Source organism: Tauraco erythrolophus, chromosome 18 (assembly GCF_009769465.1).
Source record: "Tauraco erythrolophus isolate bTauEry1 chromosome 18, bTauEry1.pri, whole genome shotgun sequence".
Classification (NCBI taxonomy): domain Eukaryota; kingdom Metazoa; phylum Chordata; class Aves; order Musophagiformes; family Musophagidae; genus Tauraco; species Tauraco erythrolophus.
In genome coordinates, this window is record NC_141482.1 from 11,048,416 (window position 1) to 11,069,278 (window position 20,863).

At 37.9% G+C, this 20,863-nt stretch overlaps 1 non-coding gene across 1 annotated transcript in view; it reads right to left on the reverse strand.

Annotated features, from left to right (window-relative positions):
- Positions 1–432: 432 nt before the first annotated feature.
- LOC104381049 (uncharacterized) overlaps positions 433–20,863 on the reverse strand; it is a 31,600-nt gene continuing 11,169 nt past the window's right edge. Inside the window, exons 8-20 of the transcript XR_015222704.1 lie at positions 20,047–20,297; positions 19,872–20,014; positions 19,527–19,688; positions 15,762–15,873; positions 11,709–11,799; positions 11,055–11,145; positions 10,634–10,642; positions 8,815–8,954; positions 7,072–7,200; positions 6,917–6,949; positions 5,058–5,161; positions 3,743–3,826; positions 433–537 (exon numbers count right to left, since the gene is read on the reverse strand). This is a non-coding gene — a transcript (uncharacterized LOC104381049). The remainder of the gene's footprint in view (positions 538–3,742; positions 3,827–5,057; positions 5,162–6,916; positions 6,950–7,071; positions 7,201–8,814; positions 8,955–10,633; positions 10,643–11,054; positions 11,146–11,708; positions 11,800–15,761; positions 15,874–19,526; positions 19,689–19,871; positions 20,015–20,046; positions 20,298–20,863) is intronic.

Here is a 20,863-nt window from a genome sequence, read left to right on the forward strand (position 1 = left end):
TGTAAAGTTGTATTTAGAAAACCACAGCAAAAATAATTAAAAATTACATCACCATACAGAAACATATTCATTGAAAGTAATAGTTAAAACTCAGTCAGAAGACTAGGTATCAAAGGAAAAGATTAAAAAGAGAAATTATAAAATGTCAAAAGTGTCTCCTTTCTAAAGATACAGGCATCTCAAGGTACAACAGCACATACATCAGAAAAACGAAAGAGAGGCTCATAAGTGATCTGTGATCCTACAGGTCAAATACCATCTACAAATTACACATTATAACTTGAATAGCTCTTAAAATCAAGGTATACTACTGTACAAACTATATACTGTCTACGAGCTACTTATAAGCAGAGAAACTTTCAAATCAATTAACTTAAACATTATTTCCTGGACTTCTCTTTCCCTCACCTCTTTATAAGATTTGTGTTGTCCTTATTGCATGACTTCAGCACAGGCCTTCCTAAACTCACTAATGAACGAAGATATCCATCCAAATAATTCCTGAGAGTCTAGGTCTTGCGCCTCCCCAAATTTTACCTGTAAATTGAAAGAAAAAAATATTTAACATTAGTATATCCAAGTAATCTAAATCATGTCCAGGATCTTAATGAATTATAAAAGCAAGGAGAAAAGCATAACAATAATAATAATAGTAATAACAACAACAATAACAACAACACTTAGAGCTGGCTAAAATCTCCAGCAAGCTGAGATCCAAAACATCCCAATCAAAAGCGGCCCAGGACTTGTCATTGAATTTCCTCCGTAACCTGGGTTTCTGTATAACCAGTCTCTCTGGCTGGACTATGGATCTCCAGCTGAAGAGCAGAAAAATCAGTAAATCATGAAGCTTCCCAGCTCTGCAGTTCGATGAACCCATTCATAAAAGAAATCCATACATTAGGGAAACAGTTTGTATCCATGGTGGGCATGGCAGCAGCACGTTCAAGCCAAAAAGTTTTCCTTTTCTGTCATTTTGCTTTGTAAACAAACAATAATACTCATAGGGAAGCAGGACATTTTCAGGAGAAGAAGTAATTTATCAAAGAGCCACCTTTCCCTGCTCACTTCTTTCCTTCACCTGAAAAAGGTGAACAGATGGAAAGGTTTTGAAAAGACGTGAACAATATTGGCATCACATCGGCTCCGCTATAAAACAAGAAGCAAAAGGCAGTCATATTGCAAAGTTCAGTACTAGGGAGGATTCCTGCATTTACTAAAATTACTTCCACAAAGGTTCTCCAGTTCTAGGATAGGAAAGCATTTTTGATGTTAAACCTACTGCTAAGGTTTAATTCAAGAGATTTGTCATCATTTTCAAAGATTCCTCCTGAACAGGATCCATGAGTTAACATAACACTGCCTGCAAGGGCTTTCCAATTGAGCAGAACAAATCTAGAGGACTTACTCCAAAGGCTTCATCAAAAAGTTTAAAAAGGCATCCTGTGTTGCTACAAGTTCTTATCTTGGCTGTAATTGAGAGCTACAGCTCTCCCAAGGCTGAACAGCAATGCAGTTGTATTTCAGTATTCCAGATTGCAACCAAAATATACAGAAAGGTTTGGACAGGTATCCGTCATTATCTAAACATGTTCACTTGGACATCATCTAACATGTTCCTAGGAGCAAACCCTCTGCCTGGAAATCAGAACCAGTAAAGGAACCACTCACATATAATCCAATCCAAAAACTTTAACATTAACTGGTGACACCTGATTAATAGTTTTGCCTGTTGTGTTCCTAATTGCACCTCCTGGTGCTCCAAGCCCTTGATCTTTGGCACGCCTCGCCACTCACCCATGGTGTACCATCAGTTAAACAGTAATGAGAGAGGCATTTCCTGGAGCTAATGACCATCTGTGAGAAGTTGATAGCCCACAGCTATACCACAGGCAGTTATCCCCAATTTATTGTTCGTTCCATAGAAGTGTCACATGCCAAGGTCATTATTGATTTTATAAGCAGAATATAAAATCATAAGGTAGGCCTGTGGATTTTTTGTTTTATGTGTAACATGATTTCCATGGCTACCTACAACACATTTCCAGATCAGATATTCCCCCAGGTAAGCTGGACTATTCCTTCCTAGTTCTGTTGAGATGACAGCCTGGTCTTTGATCACCCATCCTATTTAATATTTGCTTTACATTTTTGCTGCTTTATAAATATGCAAAAAGATCTGCCTAGCAATAACATTATTCAAAAGAAAAAATCCGTTCTAAGTGAGAGAAATATATCAAATGCCTCACTTTAGAGAATAATGAGGAAGGGAGACCATGAAGCAGCTGGGTTAAACTTGAGGAAACTTCCAGCTACATGGAAAATGAAATCCCTTCAGATGCAAATAAGAGTCTCAGATGAGAGTTTCCAATACAAGGAAGGAAAGCAAAGAGCCTCACGCATATATCTATAGCACAGCATCATGCCTCCTGGCTGAATGTACACAGCTGGAGAGAAATTATGTATGGACATGCAGTGTCTGGATTAAGTAGTAGATGCAGAGATGGACTTTTTTTTTAGTAGATGCAGAGTATGGACTCTTCCCGTTTGTGAAAAGCTGCAAAAGACACAAAGAAACTCTTGCACATTCTTACAATATCACTTTAGTAAAACACTACTAATTAAATTTCCTCTCTCAAACATCTCACTAATCTTCAGTGTCTGTTCAGCTAGGTCCCCAAACGTCTTCCTGGCTGCATCTTCCTGTGTAACATTTGCCTATCTTAAAACCTATCTACTTCTAATCCCTCTCCCTCATAAAAAAAGGAAAAAAATAAAACCAACACCACTTAAAGCTATGTCCTAATCCCAGGACTGGGAAGTTATCCCAGTTCAGAGAATAGCACTGCATTTCAGCAAATCTATCACTTTCCTTAAAACCTCCTACTGTGAATATTCTGCTGGAGAATACAGTTACCATAGCGGAGAACTCCTAAATTTCTATCACACTCCAAGAACATTGTACTAAACGAGTCATCTACATGCTATGTTGTTAAAATTGCAGCGTGGAGCTTTATCATTCCTTCTGGTGTGACCTTCTGACTCAAAAAACGTTTTCTAGTGTATTGGACCTAGATGGGTTGCTTCTGTTCAGAGGAAAAAATGATTGAGAAAATTAGGTGCTTCTCTGATGCAAGAGTGGGTGAATATAATAGGAACAAACAAGAACAGACAGTTTCTTTATCAGAAATCTTCTACCCATGGAGCTTCCTTTCTGCTCTGCTCATTTTTTAGATCTCTGCTACTACTAACATCTCTATCCCTGTCTCTCTCTCACTCAAGTAACAGTAGCTAAATCAATACCCGAGACTATAAGCTTGATACTAGGAAAAAAACCTCAGCACAAGTAACAGAATATTTGCAGCTACCTACCAGCCACAGATATGATGGCTGGTAGGCAGCAGAAAGCATTGTTATTTTCCATAACATTTTCTGAAACATGTTGAAAACATTCAACAGTTAAGCTCATTGAATTTATAAAGTTCATGAACATCTACTCTTCTTTTTTGATACTTGGGCCATAGACTCTCTAAAAAGTGGGATGTAAGTCCTCAAGGAAAATAAAAGCCAGGTTTTCATTCAAAATATTCCACCACTGTTAGATGTGATTTTTTTTTCCCGTTTCTGTGCACAGTATAACTATAAAGCATGTGAAGTATGAGAACTTCTGGCACTTCTTCCTCTTTTTTTTTTTTAAAAGAAGCGTAGATTTTATTTCATTGCATTTTAATACGATATGTACCAGTATGTTGCTATAAAGCTTCTTCATTTCATCACATCTTTTTGACAGCTGGGATAGATCCCCTTCATATTTCTGAATTAAATCCTGTAATAAAATACAACTTCTTAATTTGGTATAGGAGCATAATATTAAAGCAGAAATTAAATAGCAGTGGAAAACAAGATAATTCAAGTCAAAATTTTCATGTCACAAAAATTTCAAATTTCACAAAAGATAAGCATACATCAAGTGCACATATTTCCTTGCAAGTATTAAGACATCAAAGACAAAAAAGAGAAACATCAGTGTTAGAGAATTTTTTACTGTATCATCCAATGACACTACCTAAATCTATTAAAAATGACAGAACTAAATAAACATCATAAGGTCCTAATTTCCACCCACATTTGCATAGTCCAGCCTTTTTGCAGGTGAAATAAACATTCCTAGTTGCTCGTTCTTAAGTATCAGAAGAAATACTTAAGTATTAAGGCCTGTAGAAACTAACACATTGAGACCAAATTTGTTAATCTTAGCTCCTTGTAACGTATACATTTATATAAATGTATACACATATACAAGACAACCCAATACGTATTGAAGAAGCATAGCATTGAGCTGTGCAAGGGAGAAGGAAACGTGGGTTTAGCAGATGCCAACACTACCCAGTGAAGCACAGCACGAAGATATCCAGGACAGCGGAGATGAACACGTCCACACCACGGCAGTGGGGAACGCCCTCACTGGAAGTACCCTTGTTCATAACTAGGCACCACAGCGCTCTTGAGAGTTAATTAGCTTCTTTACCCTGGAGATAATAAGGCCTGTGTTTGGCTCCGCTGACTCCTGGCCAGAACTGGGCTCCCTCCAGCCTGCTCAGGTGCATCTCCATTGTGTCCTCCAGTTCATCTCGTTCTGCCACTAGTATGGGCAGAATCATCTTATATCAAACTATACTCACAGCTCAGGCATGCCCTTGGGTGATGTTTCTCTATGCTATTTTTTTTCCCTTCTGTCCAAGGGCAGAGGAAGCTATTACAAACTCCTATATGCTCTAAAATTGCTATTATTCCAAAGTGCTTATCTTGGGCAACAGTGGGCTACCTGTTCCTCACCTGATCCAGCCTATTTGCCTGTGAAGCAAAAGCAGGAGACACAGAAACTCTGAAAAGCCCTTCCCCTGCTGCAGTTTAGGGTATGAGACATCATCAGAAAGGAATAAAGACCACTTTCTCTCAAATACTCCTGAAACTCCTTGTCAGAGCAGGACTCATCATAAACTAAGCAGATTACTCATCTTTTACTCCAGCCCACAATACAGTTGTGATAATGTTACCTTTAGTTCCTTCCAGAACTGTGACTCCTGGGGTGTTGCCTTGATCGTCTTGGGTTTAATAAGCCGCTTGCACTCAATAACATTTTCCAATTCTTTTTTTAAAACTAACAAAAGAGAAAGAAAATGAGAAATTTCACTAGCATGCAGTTGTGTCCAAAGGACAGCAAATGTCTAATTTAGGACACAGAAAATTTAGGAGAATATGGGTCTATAATATGTTCATCTAGGAATATTAACTTTCCATTTTGAAATAGAAATTCTAAAAAAGGCATAGGTCTTATGGAGAAAAGTAGTCTGTGATCACTTTACAAACAACTGCAGAATAATAAAGAGGTCGATAGTATGGTTATGCAGCAGCAATAAATTGACCTTTCCTGGCTTTGAACGTTGGGATGAAAATAACATTCTTCAAACCTACGTTTTTGTGTAGGAAAGTTCAGTGTTTCCTTTAAAGATAAAAGAACAGAAATGCTACTCTATGTAACAGTAAAAAAATCTTGTCAGTTGGCACTAAGCACTACATTCAAACTGCTACTGTGGGACTTCTCATGGTGTGAAATAGGGAGAGAAGAGGATACAGCCTTGGAGCCGGGGGCTCAGTCCTGAACTGACCCAGGCTGCAGTTCAGCATCTTCCTTCCCTTCTGTTTGTGCAATACTTGCAGCAGACAAGCCCCAGGATGTGCCTTGACCTACATAGTGAGAAAGGCTGTTTCAGTGGCATTTGTCCATCTCTTTCCCTCTCTGCCCTGGAGAATGGGACTCAGAAGAGTGATCTACAGTGGGCCTATCAGGAAGCCATGGAGGGAAGAGGCCAGCCAATCTCCTCCAGTTCCCATAATTTGCCTCTTTGATAGTTCCCAACAGTTTCTGGTACTGTGTCTATTGTACCATTTACCCAAGACTTTCCAAACTGTCTTTAAAATATTTAGTGATTTGGAATTGCTACCACATTGTCGCGGAAGAACACAAGTGACTGAAGGCAAATAGTGTTATTATTAGTTAAGTATGTCTCCTAAAAAGTCAATTGGAATTTCTTGGAACAGAATAAACCACACTTTGGTAGTCTCAAGCTACATGCCTGGTTGACTCCAAAAGTCCAGCAGAATAGGTGCAAGGGTTTTTCAAACAACAGCTGAGACTGACTATCATTCAGGTATGTTATCAAAGGGTGAAATAGGATATACTGGTCTGTAGTTACAGTCAACATCCATGCCACATTTTCAAAAGACAGATTATTTTTTATACACTTTCAACACAATGCAAGTCATTTTCATCCACTCATACACCTTATCTATCAGCTCTCAAAGGGTTCAATTTGAAATCCATTGACTTCGCTGGTCACCTTGTGATGCTGTTGAGTGGTAAGTTGTAAATGTCTCCCCAAGTCTATCTTAACATTTGAACGACCTTATTATGTTCTCCTCCTGTTGACTTCACTAGTATTAGACTCCTTTCTAGAGAAGGATGCTAGTTTAGTTCAAAGAAATTCTTGAACTTCAGACTGAACTGTAGGAAGTTTTCTCCTGCTGCATTGCCTGCCTCCTGGAGACTCCACTATAGCCCGTAACTTTGACGGATCACTTGTATCGCTTGACATTTGTAGTTTATGATAAAGTCTATTTACCATGGGCAGTATATTTTTTATATTCTAAACCACCTGGACACACTTTAATATTTCTATTTCAACAATTCTTCACAGTAACATGGCAGGTTAAGTTTCACCATAGCAACACTTTACCTCAATGTTTTGAACCTTTACCTCTCTTTACAAACTACAGAAGTGCAATGAAAACCTGTTCCAAATGACTGCATAACATAAGAAAATCTTCTCTGAATTTAGAAACCACATTTACATACCATCAACTTCAGCACTGAGGCCTTTCATGGAAGCTGGAAAGGAAGAGGGAAAAAAATGCTAATAAATGTCATTCATATTGCGCAGACGAGAGTTCCACAAAAGTTGAAGGACTTATTATTTGTTGATTTATTTTTTTTCCTCTTCCTCCTCTTACCATCAGGAACAGCTTCAAATTCTGTCAACTCCTGAGAAATTTAGCCAAATCAGGCTCATGTAAGAAGATCTGTTCCACAAGGGCGTGAAGCAAGGTGAATGTCCTCTCCTTACCCCGCAGCAGAGGTAACTGCAAATAGAATAGAGCAATAACTGACAGACTGAGCTATTATACTTTAAAAAAAAAAAAGAAAAAGAAAAAAAAAGAAAAAGAAACGAAGGGATGTTGATAGCTCCTAGGTAAATTTGACAAGAATAGAAACACAATGAAATTAAACTTCTTTCAATCTGCCATTTCACAGACATTCTTGATTAAGATCAGCTTTACAATTTCATATCCTTTGCCCTTCCTTGTTCTTTTGTGTCTTCTTTACTCACAGGGGTCTTTTTTAACTTAAGGTATCTTAATTGTTTGCAACTGATTTTGGACCTCCAAACGCAGTCATCATTCCTTTCCACTTAAAAGCAGTGTGCTGTGTTCACAAAGATAGTGAAGTTCCTTAATTGAATCTGGGAAGATGCTCTGTGGCAGAAAATGATTTTGTAGGCATTTTTCATTATGTTTTTCATTATGATAGATGTGGTATTACAGCTATTATATATATATATTAAAAAAAAAAAGAATGCAAGTCGTGCCTCAGAATTGTCACTAGAGTTATAAATCACTCATATATTAAAGTCTGCAGATAGGAAAGATACCTTTCAAAAACAAAGTAAAAATTCTTCTCTTTTTCTATTACAGATCAGGCATAATCTTAGAACAGTGTTAAAGGTATAAGGCAGCTTAGGAAATTTGTATCTATTTCTTATTTTTTAAGATAAGAGTATGATGCTCTGCCATTGTTGGGTGGAGGAGGGGGAAAAACCCTGTGCTCAGTAGCAGCATTTTCTGATGGCAAATTCTGATGATGAGGAGAAAGCAGTTTCCTTAGAATTAATGGAAAAAAATCAGCCTAATTGTCACGCAAGTAGTAGGTCAGTGAAGAGACCATGAGAGAACTAAGAGGTAGATGATGCTTCTTGTAAAGCAGATCTCAATCAGGAAAGAGTAAAAATCACAGCTGCCGCCTTTGTCCCCTGCTCAATCAGCCAGCAGAGCAATGATGGGGGGTTAAAACCGTTGCAGGCAAAACTTCACTCCCTTTGAATTTATTAATTTATTTTCTTCTACTTTCGAAACTTCACCTTACAATGGCATTGTACCACTTGTTGCAAAGACCTTTGCATTGGAGTAAAATGAAGCGCCAAGAAACTACTCCAGTGCCACAACAGTGTGACTACACAGAAGAAATGCCGCAGTTACAGCCTCTGACCACGGTGAAATGAAGAGGATCCATACAACAGTGCTCAGCACAAAACTGCAAAATAAAATTGATCTAAACTTGCATCTAACCAGGGACCTGCAGCTCAGATGCCTCTTCTAGCCACACGATCGTAATATCCGGGCAGCCAGCATTGTATGTTCTACCTCATTAGAAACTCAGCGTTTTAACTCCCCAATGCCCCCATCCAGCCAGCGCTGCTGCCTAACATCAGGAAATACATCTTCTTGTAATGCACATTAAAGAATATATTGTTAAACAGGATTTTGTTTCTAGTGTAACCAAGAGCAGACATTAAAATGTTAGCTTACTCATTAAAAATTATTGCCTTTCCCCACATTCAGGGGCAAAACTGAGTGAATATTAATGGCTAACATATCTTATAATACAATTACTTTAATGACAAGAAAACAGTTACTCACTTTGGTCAAAGATGACAATCGAAATCCTTTAGCCCTCTCTTTTCCTGCCTTTTCATTTAAATGGTTGCCAATGGCTAAAATGTACTCCAAGACAGCAACAAATTTCTGGCTGGATTGCAGCTGCTTACTCGCTTGGATTTCTGGTTTATTAGCTGAAACACACAAATCTTCCTTCAGTTCAAATTGAAAATGGCAGCAAATCATAGTGCCTATACCTTCCCTTTGCCAAAAGCCTCACTGTCCCCACCTGAAGCAAGTCACACAGCGATGGATACCTGCCTATTCCACTTCCTTGGTGGAACAAGCCAGGGGGGTCTCAGGAAGGACCAGTTAAAAGTCTCCCACTGAGATAAAGCTAGTGTTGGCACAGTTACCCTCGCCGTGATGGAGGTCGCATACTTCTGGCTGCCAAACCAGCCCTGCCAAAACGACTTCAACTTCATCTCTTAAAATTGCTTCCGAAGAAAAAGTATTTGCTGTTTGAATGCACCAGATTGCACCAAATGTCAGGCACCAGGGGAAGCAGATAGCTGAAGCGCAGTATAAGGTTCTCCATCCTTCACCTCCCACCCTTCTGTTTATACTAGCTGAAGACTGTTATCAACATTCTTAGCACATTTCCTCACAAGGAAGAGGAATAATTTCCTGTAATCAAACTCAGTATCAATTTCTGTTTTCCTGGGGAAGCCACATCCCTTCTGGGGCTATAGACACAAGAGGTGGTTTTGTTTTAAATTAGGAAATGTGTATTTTTTTAGCACCACACCTCTCTTCGTCAGTCACCAACACGCAAATTAAAAACAGGGAAAGGATGAATGCTCAGGAGAGCTGAAAGCCATTTATAGCACATCACAGGGCCAGAGGGTGCTGAAAGCAATATTCAGAGGGTCCCATAGAATTTGGATGTGTAATCTATGGTTTGCAAACACGTGTTAGTGTGCCTAAGTAGAAAATACTTTGACAACTAATCATCTCTTCAATGAACATTAAATATCCTTCAAAGCAAACAGGATCTATAATAGCTTCCAAACATTCAAATATTGGGTTTCAGTGAAGGACAGCAGAGGTGAAGTTTTGTACCAGGCAGGGTCAGAAATCTGTGCATCTCCCCAGTGTTTTCCATCTGTTCCTCTTCCAAGTTTTGTTCCCTGTACTATGGTTTTAATCACAGTCAGAAAAAGGATAACAACTCGGACTTGCACACTCTCAAATTTGTTTTCATTCCCATGCAGAATGAGAGCAAAACCTTTGAAACATTTTCATAGAAACAGATCGTGTCCGAAACACTTTGTTTGAATCAAAGCATGTCCACACCCTGGCAGGTAATGCAGCGGTTTGGAACAGGAAGATCCAGTCCATGAGACTGGAATGCTGTTTATTTGCATCCCCTCCATCCCTAGGTCATCATGAAAAAGGCAGAAAGGGACTTGAACTTTGGTTGCAACGGTTTCCCTTCAATGCTGTAATCCTTAGGGTGAACAGTTTCCTTCAGCCTTCTGAAAATGGTAAATGTCTATGAGATGCTGGTCGAATGAACTGCTCTATCTATGACTTTAGATGGATTCTTTCAGCTTGTAGGGCAAGAACCTCCTCACAAAGAGGAAAGTTTGACAATCCCATATAAAATCTGAAAATCCTTTCCTGTTCTTTTCTCCCTGCTTTGTGGATGTCTATTCCACTGCAGGCCCTTCAACAACTGCTTCTTGGACCTTAGTGGAATAAGGGTGGTATTAAATGCACATAAATATACATGCATGCATGTTATAGATCTCATTTGTCTCCATTTTTTTTTTTACTGTATTTTGTTTTGAACCAGTACTGTGGAGTACTATCATTAACAAAAAAGAATAAAATTAATTGGATTCCCAAAAGTATTCCAAATGCACAAGTCCATAGTGTCACTATATTTCAAATGTAGCCTCTCTCTAACAGTCTCATGTCATTTACAATTCCTTGACCGTCAAAGTCATGACCTATAGAGATTTTTAGAAAATTTTTTTAACCTTTTTGCTTGTTACTTTTGAACAGTGTCATGAAATGTTTTTTCTATACTAGGCTGCCTGGATGATTACACTATGGACTGTGAGATGTTTTCCTATGGGGGGGGAGGGAGGGATGGAAAAAAAAACACAAACCTCTGCAGCTACAGAGCTGTGAAATCTGCATTGAGGCCACTTGGCTCTTTACTATCTAAACTGGTAGACTTTGATTGCAAACACACTATGAAGCAGGCAGGTTACTTACAGGCTCCAAATCTCTCATGCTCACAGGGAGCTCACGTACGGTAAGCAGGAGATCCAGCCTCTGGCCTAAGTGGGGGATTTTGCACATCTGCATAGAATTGAACAGAAAAGGAATCAAACCCCATGTTTATACCAAAACATACACATATCTTTCATCATTTATTGAGTAACCCAACCACACCATAGTTTTCCTAATTTCTATGCTCATTTATTAATTTTGTTCTAGGCCTTGCATCTGTAGATACACTTTGGCACATACCTGAATATGCATCTTCTGAATATGCAAATTCAAGAAGACACTCTATGCTCGTAGGGCCAGACATCATTAAAACCAATGACGCTCATTTCTTGTGAAAAAGAATAGTTAAATGCATACAGTTTTACTTTATAGATTTTGGAAATCTAGCTCAGAATAAATCAGCTCCTACTTTGGAGGAAGCGAAAGGGGTCTGACTTGGAAGCACAAAAGAATCCATGCAGTTCTCTTCATAATATCTAACTGTCTCAACTCTATCAGATAAATCCTCTTATACTGATTCTGGCTGAGACTGTAAATTTAAGTTTCAAACAACAGCTTCTTGTAGTGGTTTTATCTAGAAGGGAGCATCCTAGAAATAGCATGTGGTGTGTTTGAACACTGTGTCTTCTTACCTCCAACATAAACTGGTCAACCACATGCAGCTCTGAAGGAGACCCCTTGAATGACTGATACCTTTCTGCATCTTTTGGTGTTGGCATGTATCTGTAAAACAGCAAATGAAAATTAGTGTTGCAACATAAAATAATCACTCCATTCCACACGTGGAAATTTCTTACTGTTTAATGTGGTTTACGTATTGCATATTTATTCATTAACCATTCGAATTTTATGGACATTCGAGCCAACTATGCAATGGAAAGCACAACTGTTCTGCAGATACATCTACATATCTGGAAATACTTATATATACACAAGGCTTGAAAATAACTGTCAGCAGCGTTCACCTGCAGATCTACAGACAATTTCCAATGTCATGGGCTGTTGTAAACCCGTGTGACAAAGGACTTAAGCCATAATTTCCAAAGGGGTTCATTAATTTTGTGCTTGATACGTATGTGCCTTGTTTCCATTGATACGAGGAACCTTTCAGAAGCACCTAGAAACAATATGCGATTTTTGAGCAGTTATGGCCGGACTGACTCAGCTTGTCTCCTGCAATAACTTCTTTGGAAAATTAGGACAAAAGCAGAGCAGACTCATGCCGCGGTGTGATTAACCAGTGGACCCCACAGGCTGACTGCATCCTATCTCTAAAACTTTTTTTAATTGCCCATGAAAGAAAAGTGGGCAATGACATTTCTGTCTAAGTGCCACATCATGAGATCCATTTCTCAGTTTTTGCTGTGATAGCACGTAACACAGCCTCACAACTTTCTTCCTTCTGCATAAGGTAACAGAACATTCTCCCACAGTACTCCAGAGTTGCAGATTTTTAGAAAACTGACATCTTTAAACATGCCTCTACTTGGAAAAATAAACTCACCACCACAGTTCCCCTCCTTCGGAGATCTTCCTGTCTGTCTGACTGATACACCATGGGAATTCATAGCATATCTTAAAGAAGAAAATTAAATCGATGCTATAGCTAACACATAAGAAGGAGTGTAAAGAATCTTAAACAAGTATTCAGGTCTACTATCTTCTCTTCTTTCTCTGCAAACAATCTACCAAATTTGTAGCAAGTGTGATTAAAAATTCCTGGGGACAGATATATATTTCATTAAATGTAAGGAAATTTATTCAAAGATGGAAAAAAATAAAGCAAATAATTTAGCATGTTATACTGAACAATAAGTTTTTTTTCACTGTTGTCAATAATTTAATATGACACTTCAATTGAGTAATTGCTGGGGTTTGAATTATTAAATCTATATTGAAGCAGATTATAAAATATTCCATTCATCACCCTGCATCATCAAGAACAAAAATGAATTCTCATTTAAAAACAACAGTTATCTTTCAGCAAATGAAAGGTTTTTTATTTATCATTAAAAATAGTTTAACTTTTTAAGTAAACTCAAGAACTTTTTTTTAAGCTGCAGCAAATATCTTCATTTAATCAGAAGTCTGATATCTCATCAAATTGTTTTAATGTATCGTGAATATAAAACGAAGCTAGCAGATTATCTACAAGGTTTAAAGCTTAAAGCATTAAACAATGGAAGCCATGGAAAAGGAAGCACAAGAGCGTGTGAATGCATTCCATAAATATCTTTTACATGAATGCAACTCTAATGGAATCTGTGTAATGAAAAAGCTCCCACTGTTCTGAAAAATTAAGTTTATAGAGACAAAGAGTGCTTAGCTATTGATTTTAAGACATCAGGATAAAGAACCATTCAGAGAACTATGGAAAGGTTTCCATATCAAAATAAGTCTTGAAGTTTCTAATAATATTCCACCACCTCCACTAACCTTCACTGGATACGTCAGCACAACATTTGCTCCCTGGTCACAGTCTTGAAAATGTAATCTTGATTTTGGCTTTAAATATTTTTCATTTCACAATAAAAGAATTTAGACTTCCTGCTCAGACTTAGACAATATGACAGGTATAATTTGCACAGGGAGGAATTTTCCAGTCCCTGACTATCCTGCTTAAACTCCTGTCATAACCACAGGTTGTCAATTAATTGGAGGCCACAGTTTTCAACAGCAGAATTTTCCACTGTGGCACGTAAGTCAAGTGGAAGGGTCTCCAAAAGTGTTAAGTGTCCTGCTACTTGTATCATGCCAACTCCACTACAGTGCATTGTACAAGAGAAACTTCTGAATGCTGATGGTTTTAGACAAGCATCTGCCCCTTCCATGAGATGTCTGAACGGGAGCGTAAGACATGAACTGCCTTGGAAATCCAACCCTCAGTTCTGCAATGCATCTCATCTATTTCAATAACATTTTTTAAACTGTTGAGGTGGAAAAAACAAGCTTCCTTTCACTACAAGATTTGTACATGCATTCCTAGATTTTGGCAATAAATAAGAATCTCAGGAATTGAATCCTTAACCCTAAAAAAATACAGCAATACAGCATCCAATATCTTTTACACATTCTATTGCTAGAAAAATTTCCTCAGAGTTATTGCTATCAAAGGAAGATTCTGAAATCTTCAAGGAAAAACTAAAATATTTCAAGCTTCATTCCCATCATTGCCATCATCATCATCATCATCATCTGATGACAAAAAGCCCAGATATTACAAATCAGTGATCTCAGTGGTCTTACACTAATTTTAACAGCATGGAGATCCTGGACAGAATCTGCGGTGTTATATTAGGGCTTGAACAACAGAGAGCACTCTCGATGTCCAAGACATTTCACTGCAAGCATGTCCTTACCAATTCCAGCACTGCAATTAGAAACTGCAGTAAGATCCTTCTTTTTTGAATGAAACCTTTAAGGTCAACTTTTGAAAGGCAAGAGAGCTCCATTACCTTTGGTGGGGCGATACACCTTTCACCAGCTCAAAATCTGCTGTGCACCAGTGTGGGGTACAACTGATAAAGTACTGGGCAGCAGGGACTTCCTCCAGAACATTGGCACGATTAAAACATTTAAATATTCAGTGTCTTGCTCATATCCCTTTAACCTTCAGGCAAGCTTTGTACAAGCAGTCTCTCAGAATGACTTTAATTCCATACATTACCTATCTGTTCTTCCTATTCACATCACTTTGTAAGTACAGACATGATTCTGCAGACTTTAAAATTACTGTTGATGTACTGATTAAGATCAGGATTTGAAGGCCAGAATTAAACTCATTCCACAAGAAGTACACATATTGGTCGCAAAATTGATTATTTACTTCCTCAGTTTCTTTGCCAGTATCATCTTTTTCCAAGCACACTCTAGCAAAAAAACTCAAATGTTTTCTCATTTTGAAGCAAGAACCAATTTCACATCAGATTTTCATATGAATGTATCTAATGAAATGGTACAGGTAACGCACGGGAACCGGGATGCACAACAGACACTACTTCAGGATTCCACTTCTTTATTTCTTTCTCTGTCTTAAGTTATTCAAAAAGATACAATCCAGTTCCTACAAATTTCACATGCCAATAGTTTGCTTACACTCCTGAAATCTATTTCTGTCACTATAGTAATTCAATTTTTTAGACATACAGAAATTTGCATTCTCCTTTAAACCCACAAAGCTCTGCCACTCAGAAATACTGATATTCTTAATATCCTGTCATCCATGAAGCTCCTTTAACACTTGCCTGGCTTCCTCCTCTCCAAACTAATTTTAAATAGGGAACAAGATTCCTTTTCTTTCATTTCTGATCCCCTAATAGATGGTAAGGCTGTAGTAAGAGGTGTTATAAAGTCATCTCATTGAGTTACACTTGCTCACTGCCACGACTTAGTCTTTTATTAACTCTGCTCCTTGTAACCACTTCACAAAATCATGTCAGATTTGCTGTCATTTTGTGCAATCCTCTTTCCTACATAACGTGGGGAAAAGTGGGTTTTGGGGACGTACTCTAAAACCTCAGTTGCAAGGATTGAGGTTTCTGTGTGCAGCACAAATATTCTATTCACAGCCAAGATAGATCCAATGTCTCCGTAACATCTCTCCTGAACTTCCAGTATTTACAGAAGATTATGCCTTCTCCAAAAGATAGCATATTTTAAACAAAAGATTGAACCTTAAAGATTACCTTCTTAGTGCTGTAATCTGCTCATCTGTAAGTCCACCACTCTCTTCATGTATAATGTACAGTTTTTCTTTCAGCTGGCTTGGTTTTATACGGAAACTTTTAAGAAAAATATCTGGAGGAAAACGATTCTTAGGTTACTTGGAAGAAAATCTTCAAGAGAAGGAAAATCACCAAAATATTTCACATTTAGTTTCCAGACTAAAGAGGGGGAAGGGGGGAGGACACCAGAAACCTCCAAAACAGTACCTGCTAATGCTAAGGCAAAAACTCAGTCTTCAGGTTTTCTTTAAATACACATAGCAATAGTCAAGTGAAAACCTACTTCTGTCAGAACACAGCCAATGCTTAACACGGAATTGTCAAGATACTGTTATTGGAAGGTACTCAAGTACGTGATATTATATATTTTCTTGTACTCAGCTGAACAGTGAAAATACTTTTTTCCAAATAAATACAAAATGTACTGGCATATTATAAAATTTTGAAGGGTAAAGAAATTGAATTTTCCATTTGTTTTCATTTTGTTTACTTGCTTTTTTTAATTTCTAGGGTTCAGAAGAAAGTAGTTAAAAGTCCATGCAAGAAAAATTACTCCCAAAACAAAAGCAACCTGGGAAACAGAAGTACTCGCTTCTTCCACGCTGCCTGATCTTTTAAAATCTGATTAAGATTTTTTGTAATGTTTAAGACATCTGTACTGACATGGGGCTGTCTCTTACTAGGCATGGAAATAAGACTTCTATTCCCCAAACAGGTGCTGTTTGGAAGGCAGTTGCTTCCAAAAAAAGTACTTTGACTTGCCATTATTCTTTAATTACTGTCTATCTCCATCATTACCAAAGGATGAAGGTCAAAAAGGAAGCACAAGGAAGTGAACAGAGGGCATAAGCAGAGAAAGCAAAAAGGTTTAAATGCTTCTCAGTGTTGGCATGAAATTGTCCTGGAGTCTCTGCTACAGAAGAACTCCTCTGAGCAGCACAAGGGGATTGGGAAGGAGAATTCAAGAAGGATGTGTATGATTTCCTGTGGATTTTTTTCTCCAAACCTAAAAAGGAACCGTTTTTCAGGTTATAGGAACATGCTGAAGCCCAAATCAGCTATTAATGGTTCTCAAGAGGTGTTGGCCAATGGAGTATATACCATTTATTCTTCCTCTGACACACTTTCCACCCTTTTAATTTTGTTACAAGATCTAGCTTTAGTGTTAAGCCTGGCAGAATCTTCCCTTTTTCATTCTTATGTTTTATGCCTTTTATATTTGCTTCCCTATGCCTTTTAAACCATATATCTCTGCAAGTGGGGTGATGTCTATGGACTGTAACAGAGTGAATCATTCGTAGTAAAACGTTGATTTTAAAATTTAGCTGCTTCCTTTTCACAAACTGTCTACAAAGTGTTCATTTTGGTTTTAACATTTTCAGTAGTTGAAATTAGCCACTGAATAAATCCCAGTAATCAGGCTTTGGCAAAGTAATCAGCTGCAATATTTAACAAGTAAAATTTAAGATATTCTTTGTTGGTCAAAGGTCACAAAGGCTTGTTTCAGCAGCTCCTTTTCCTGGTTGAATTTGTTCTGAGAACTGGATTTCTAATGAAAATATTTATCACACAAGTTCAGAATTACTGAACTTATCAGAACAAATCAGATTTTCAAATCTAACAAAATCAGAAATATTTTCTAATCTTTTGTACGAATTCACTGTCTATAAATGTTTAGCCTGTTAAACTCATTTTTCAAAATACTCATGAAAACCTGGAACAAAGTGGATGAATACAGTGATTTGTCTGAATACATAACTTACCTTAAAAACTAATAAAATCCTATTCTGCTATAGCATTTACCTCTCTTTCGAAGTAGGTAAATTCATGCCTCCTTTCTAAAATTCCCTTCTTTCCAAAATAGTATCGGCAACTTTTCTTCAAAACTAATACGTATGTTCTTCCTGCTCCGTTTCTACTGTTCTTGATTTTTTTTTTATCAACATTACCATGTCATTGAGTTTCAAAGTATTTTCTTAGGCAAAATAAGGATGTTTATATGGGAAACTGAGTCTTGTACAGAGAAACAGGCACCAATCAAGTCTCAGAAGCTGGTATTTTGACTCCTAAATCAGTTTTTCACCCACTAGATCGCACATTCTTAGATTAACACGTACATTATAGTGTCTCCCAAAACATTTGCATTGGAAATTTGAGATGTTTTTCTCCTTTTTCTGATATTTGTTCTCTGTATGGCAGAAATTTATTTTGTCTACAAGAAGCCATTATATAGCTTTTATTTGCATTTTCTCATACTTTAGGCTGGAATTCGGTGTGCAGATTTTCTCTCAGAAAGACTCAGAACATTTTCCTCTTGGGTTCAGAAACCCATTCAAATTCTAAAGAAATTTTAATCTACTGGCATTTTGGACCTTCATCTTTTTATTCGTTAATTTAAGAACTGTGGTTTGCAGCACTTGCAGGAAGATTAATCAGAATTCTCAGGATCAAATTAACTTTTGATCTAAGTAATGTCCATTGTAATAAGTATATGCCAAAAATCTCACTGATGAGACTTTAAGAATAAGATTAAGAAACACATGCAGAATGTCTCAATGAAAAAAGTTTTAAGAGGAACAGGATCAAAAGGAAGAATGGCGCTACTTGCAAACCAAAAGAAATAAATTTCCTCAAAGAACTGCAATAATTTAGCAGATAAAAGTGCTATTACAGGATTCTTTTTCTCTGCAACAGCACTTTTGTTCCACTCATTCCTTTTAACCCTTCAAATTGTTAGTCAATGGATGTAATAATTCCAACAAGTTATCTCCATTTACAGTTTCCAATTAAAATTTCACACAATCTCCAAAGTATACTTTTTTATCAATATTCATCAAAGATTAAATCATTAGAACTTCAAAATTAACTGCCCCAACTTCTTTACATATGTAACATTTCTTAAAACAGCGCTAGGTTTTAGAACTTTTTTGGAAAGCCATTTCTGTAATAGAAATCAGAGTAGTCTTTGAAGAGTACTCTTGCTCCTTCAATATCTACCACTTCTTCTCAAAGGAGTTGAAAGACCTTTACATCATTTTATTAGTAAGACCAGAGCTATGTGTTGAACTGCTTCATTAGCTGTGAAAGACTGTTCTAGGTCAGGCCTTTAGCAGAATAATATCTGGGATATGAGAAGGAAGGATCCTGTTCATGATCATTCAAGACAACCATTCACAGTCTAAGCTATTGGCCAGAGAAAAAAAGAGAGTTCCTGCGACCTGGCTTGTAGCTGTCTCAAAGGCTTCTTACACCAACCCGTCTACACCTACATGAATTCTTGAACTCGATATAGGAGAGAGACTGAGCACAGTCCTCGAAGTTCTAGATACCAATCTGTTTCTGTTGACTTGTTTCACCTGGACAGCCCATAAAATTTGAAAAGTCTTTGAAGTCAGAGTCTTAACATTGATTTCACAGGCATCATACGTGATTTTACATGTCTGCCCTAAGACAACAGCAACACAGCTCAATGGCACACCCACATGTTTTGTACAAAAGGAGGAGAAGCTTGGTGCTTCTACTTTACATCATTAAGGACCACATTTAGAGCAACAGAGCCATGAGGTCTATTTTTATAAATGAGTAGAGGGGCACTGAATTAAAAGGTGATTTAGACACAAGCTTGTCTCCTTTGCATATTGAATGGCAGAAAGTATGAATAGAAAATACATGCAGTGCTCACCCCAGGCTTTCAGACAGGAGTACAGTTCTTATTAATACACTTACTGAAGTTATGTGCAACTTTTCGATCTAACATGATGTGCTGATTCACTGAAGGTTCATTGCTTGAAAATGCTGCCATGTCCTGGATCTGGAACTGATCACAGAGTCTGGATACGTCTATTTTTTCTTGCATGGGTCACATGATCCCCAGATAGATTTTTGAATCTAAAAATATAGAGTAACAGGGTAAACAAAAAGCCAAAAGAACAGAGTCACTTTGTTCCATGAAAACATACAGAAGGGTATCCATGTTGTTGTGTGGCACAGCTATACTTCTATGATAACTATGCCTGTAATACAGGCTACAATTTTATGTTTTTCTTTAACAGCTACCATCACTTTCATCACCTTATCACAAGGAACAACATCCCAGTGAAAGGCTTTGGTTCTCTTTGTCGATGGAGAGAGGCTGCAGGGCTGCGGGAATGCAGGTGGAGCTGGTGGTACCTCTGCCTTACTTATGGGAAGTGGAAGAGATGTTGATGCTGGGGCTGTGTCGCCTCTGCAGGCTTTGTCTGAGAACTTGAAGACTTGTTCAGACTGGTTGTTGCAGAACTCACACCTAAGAGGAGGGCCTCCTCTTTCTGTTCATTCAGAGGTACAGTAAAATCCTCATAATCAGCTTCAGAGGAGGTGCATCCTTCAGATCGCTCCTGAGGCACTGAGGCACCCTTGCACAGTGGACAGTACCTTTCTATGAGAGACACCCATTCGTTCTGGAGCTTGCCAACATCCTCTGCCCTGTTATTTTGGACAGTAAAGGGTATTCGAAACCTGAAATTTAAGAATGTCACATATAAACGCAAGGAAGTGTAAAAACATGCTGACTAATACAGCCATAGATATTTCTTATTTAAGCAGAATGATGTTCAGCAGCTTTACTTGTCAAAGGAGCCCAGTGCTGCTGACTCTGACCTTTTCAGAGAGAGTTAATTGCTTACGTGTCTAAGGTTAGAGAGCTGAAGTTTTGCCATATATTGACTTCGTGGTGCAGTTACCTCGTAATTCCTCTTCTCCACCTTGGGGGAAGGTGAACAATGTGCTACGTCTTACTGAGCTTGTTGCACAAGCTAGTCAGAACCTGTTCACATGTCTGTCCTACAAGCTGAATTATATCTCTCTTCACTGGCTCCTGACATGACAACTAGACAAGTCTTTGAGGGCAGTATTTCAATGTATCTTCTCAATCCCACAATGTGGTACCTTTGATTCCTCCTTAAAATACTCATCGAATCAGTGCAGGGCTATGGGAGGGGTTATCTATACAATTCTGATGGCTTCATTTCTCCACTGTTGTGTTTTGTTCTGAGACATTGAGATTCTCTGTTGCTTGACCTTGT